The sequence below is a fragment of the Mus pahari genome, chromosome 3 (genome assembly GCF_900095145.1).
Source record: "Mus pahari chromosome 3, PAHARI_EIJ_v1.1, whole genome shotgun sequence".
Taxonomy (NCBI): Eukaryota; Metazoa; Chordata; class Mammalia; order Rodentia; family Muridae; genus Mus; species Mus pahari.
In genome coordinates this window covers 65053576-65058233 of record NC_034592.1, presented here as the reverse complement: position 1 = coordinate 65058233, position 4658 = coordinate 65053576, and the positions used below count along the sequence as shown (strand labels likewise).

Below are 4658 nucleotides of genomic sequence, written 5' to 3'. Positions count from 1 at the left end.
TCACACATACATATCTACCAGAGGCAAATATCTCCTGTGAATTCTTCCATGTGAGTTCATACCCTGGGAATCTTTATTCACTTAGATCAGTGACTTGCAAAAATTGAGAGTATAAGAATTGCCTAATGAGCCAGCTAAAATCTAGATCAGAGACCTAACTAAATATTCTGAATAACACTGGAAGTCACCCAGATACGAGCTTTTTAAACATGCATACAAGGTAATCCTAATAGCACTCTAAGACACTATTTTGATACTCAAAAAACTGGAAAATTCTCCAGATATCACCACCAAGGGTTAATCCTCCCTTCGCCCATCTTTCCACAACCTCCTTCATTCTTGAGATCAATCATGATCTTCTTCTTAAGACCTCTGTGCTACTGTATTTGTCAGGCACTGGCAGAGCCTCTCAGGAGACAGCTCTATCAGGCTCCTGTCAACAAGCTCTTGTTGGCATCCACAATAGTGTCTGGTTCTAGTGGTTTTCTATGGGATGGATCCCCAGGTGGGGCAGTTTCTGGATGGTCATTCCTTCAGTCTCTGCTTCACACTTTATCCCTGTATCTCTTTCCATGGGTATTTTGTTCCCCCTTCTAAGAAGGATTGAAGTATCCACACTTTGATCTTCCTTCTTCTTGAGTTGCATGTGTTTTATGAATTGTATCTTGGGTTTTCCGAGCTTCTGGGCTAATATCCACTTATCAGTGAGTGCATATCATATGTATTCTTTTGTGATTGGATTACCTCACTCAGGATGATATCCTCCAGATGCATCCATTTGTCTAAGAATTTCATAAATTCATTGTTTTTAATAGCTGCGTAGTACTCCATTGTATAAATGTACCATATTTTTTGTATCCATTCCTCTGTTGAGGGACATCTGGGTTCTTTCCAGCTTCTGGCTATTATAAGTAAGGCTTTTATGAACATAGTGTCCTTATTACATGTTGGAGCATCTTCTGGGTATATGCCCAAGAATGGTATTGCTGGATCCTCTGGTTAGAGTAAAGTATCCAAGGAGCTGAAGGGGTTTGCAGCCCCATAGGAGGAACAACAATATGAACTAACCAGTGTATCCAGAGATCCCTGGGACTAAATGACTAACCAAAGAAAGCGCATGGTGGGATTCATGGCTCTAGCTGCATATGTAGCAGAGGATGGCCTAGATGGTCATCAATGAAAGGAGAGGCCCTTGGTCCTGTGAAGGTTCTATGCCCCAGGATAGGGGACTGCCAGGGCCAGGAAGCAGGAGTGGGTAGGTTGGTGAGCGGGGGGTGGGGGATGGGATAGGGGGTTTTCAGAGGGGATACTAGGAAAGGGGATAACATTTGAAATGTAAATAAAGAAAATAAAAAAATAAAAGACCTCTCGATCCTTACTTGCCTCTTGTTCTCCTGCTGCTACCCCGCAAAAATGCTTTGACTACCCATAGTCCTTCTCCAGATGAGACCAGTGTCCTGGGCACTGGCTCCTCATCTCACTCAGGCCTATGCCAAAGATGTAAAATTTAGTGCAGATGCTCAAGCCTTAGTGCTTCAAGGTGTGTAGACCTTTGAGCCGATGCTTTAACTGTTACAATGGGGTCAAAGGGAAGAACAGTGATTATTGAACTGAGTTGGGGAAGTCCCAAAGTAACACAAGATGGAGTCACTGTGTTGATCCAAGTCAGTTGATTCAAAGGATAAATACAAAAATATCAGAGCTAAACTTGTTCAGGATGTTGCCAATAGCACAAACAAAGAGGCTGGGGATAGCACCACCATTGCCACTGTTCTGGCATACTCTATGGCCAAGGAAGGCTTTGAGGAGATCAGCAAAGGGGCTAATCCAGTGGAAATTCGGAGAGGTGTGATGTTGGCTGTCGATGCTATAATTACTGAACTTAAGAAACAATCTAAATTTGTGACAACCCCTGAAGAAATTGCCCAGGTTGCTACAATTTCTACAAATGGAGACAAAGACATTGGGAACATCATTTCTGATGCAATGAAAAAGGTTGGAAGAAAGGGTGTCATCACAGTGAAGAATGGAAAAACCATGAATTATGAGCTAGAAATTATTGAAGGCATAAAGTTTGATAGAAGATACATTTCCCTATATTTTATTAACATATTAAAAGGTCAAAAGTGTGAATTCCAAGATGCCTATGTTTTGTTGAATGAAAAGAAAATTTCTAGTGTTCAGTCTATTGTACCTGCTCTTGAAATTGCTAATATTCACCAGAAGCCGTCGGTCATAATCACTGAAGATGTTGATGGAGAAGCTCTAAGCACACTGGTTTTGAAGTCTATTGTACCTGCTCTTGAAATTGCTAATATTCACCAGAAGCCCTCGGTCATAATCGCTGAAGATGTTGATGGAGAAGCTCTAAGCACACTGGTTTTGAACAGGCTAAAGGTCGGTCTTCAGGTTGTAGTAGTCAAAGCTCCAAGGTTTGGGGACAATAGGAAGAATCACTTTAAAGATATGGCTATTGCTACTGATGGTGCAGTGTTTGGAGAAGAGGGGTTGTATTTAAATCTTGAAGATGTTCAAGCTCACAACTTAGGAAAAGTTGGAGAGGTCATTGTTACCAAAGATGATGCCATGCTTTTGAAAGGAAAAGGTAACAAAACTCACATTGAAAAAAATGTATTAAAAAAAAATCACTGAGCAGCTAGATATCACAACTAGTGAATATGAAAAGGAAAATCTGAATGAGCGACTTGCTAAACTTTCAGATGGAGTAGCTGTGTTGAAGGTCAGAGGGACAAGAGAAGTTGGAGTGAATGAGAAGAAAGAGTTACAGGTGCTCTCAATGCTACAAGAGCAGCTGTTGAAGAAGACATTGTTCCAGGAGGGGGCTGTGCTCAACTTCAGTGCATCCCAGCCTTGGATTCATTAAAGTCTGCTAATGAAGATCAGAAAATAGGTATAGAGAGTATTAAAAGAGCACTTAAAATTCCTGCAATGACAATTGCTAAGAATGCAGGTGCTGAAGGATCTTAGATAGTTGAGAAAATTCTGCAGAGTTCCTCAGAAGCTGGTTATGACACAATGCTGGGAGATTTTGTGAACACAGTAGAAAAGGGAATCATTGATCCAAAAATGGTTGTAAGAACTGCCTTACTGGATGCTGCTGGGGTGGCCTGCTTGCTAACTACAGCTGTGCCGCAGACGGACTTTTCTGGGGTCCCTGATCTGCGGGGAACGGGTCTCTGGTTGCAGGTGAGCGAGGATTCGGTGAATGAGGGGAGACAAACAGACACGGACACAAGAGAGTGTGGTATCTGAATGCAAATTGTCAAATTGAGCATCAGACTATTTATACAGAAGAAAACAGGGAAGTACACAAAAACAGAGGAATGCAAACCTGGAAGGGCTAGCAGGAAACAACTGGGATAACAAAAATATTCACAACTGGGATCAAAGACAGCCTCACCTAAAGACAATACAAAGTCAGCAGCTGGGGGCAAGGGCTTAATCTCCAAGTCAAAGATCCTATAGTCCACCTTCCCCTTAGGCCATTGTAATGCTAGCGTATGGGTGTAAATTAGCTACCTGTGGTTCTAAGGATCTAGCCTGGTGCCTTATAGATCACAAACTTCCTTCTTCCTCGAGTGATAAATTCCTTTGTTGGGCAGCGACTAGCTGCCTAGACCCCAGGGGTCATCTCAAGGACTGACTACCCAGAATCTGATAAGTCTATGTATTAAGGGAAAGCACATGGATCTGTTTCCCAACTAAAGCAAGGACATTGGAACATTCGTTATACAAAATGCCACCATTCCAGGAGACTGAGTTTCCTTGAACTTTTGCCTCGGGACAGCGCCCAGGTTTTTGGGGCCTGTTGGTGCTTGTCTGCGCCACAGCTGAAGCTGTAGTGACAGAAATTACTAAAGAGAAGGACCCTGGAATGGGTGCAATGGGTGGAATGGGAGTGTGTATGGGAGATGGCATGTGCTAACTCCTAGAATAGTGCTTTGCCCTTATCATTGAACTGTGACAGGAAGCTCAAGGCGGGTTCCTCACTGATAACTTCAGAGAAGTCACCTAAAGAAAATGACTGAAGAGAAGGCTGGCTGATCACTGTAACCATCAGTTACTGGTTTCCTTTGACAATATATAATGGTTTATTGCTGTCATTGTCCATGCCTACTGATAATTTATTTTGTATTTTTGAATAAAGACATTCCTGATGCTGGGTGCAAGAGCCATATGCCAGGGTCCTGCTTTCAACTTAAGTCACTGAGGCATCTCTACTGTTCTGTTGGCATCAGGACTGTAGCACTGTGTCACCACATGAGAAGTTCAGAAGCAGCCTTTTTGTGGAGGGTGGGAATGATTGTGTACAAAGTAGAGAAGTATTCAACTATGTGATAACCTTGGTGTAATAAAAATTTTGTTTAAAGTTAAAAAAAGAAAAAGACCTCTCTATATAGAGTTGTTCATTTTTCAAGAATGGTTTTCTTATACAGCTTGAACCAAATTCAACTTCTTCTTATGAAAATCTAATTTTCCCAGGGGAATTCCCTATCTCTGTTGATGAATTAGCAACTCTTACTACACTTTACAACATGTGATGCTCTCATTCAGTGTTGGCTCCACACCCTCATCCCACTTCCAAATTGGAAAACTCTAAGAAAGATACCAAGTTGATGTTAGTTACCGCCATACCC

General features: G+C 41.9%; 1 pseudogene; it reads left to right on the top strand.

The window, feature by feature from the left end:
- The first annotated feature begins 1413 nt into the window (after window positions 1–1413).
- Window positions 1414–3946, top strand: LOC110317909 (annotated as a pseudogene).
- The last annotated feature ends 712 nt before the right edge of the window (window positions 3947–4658 follow it).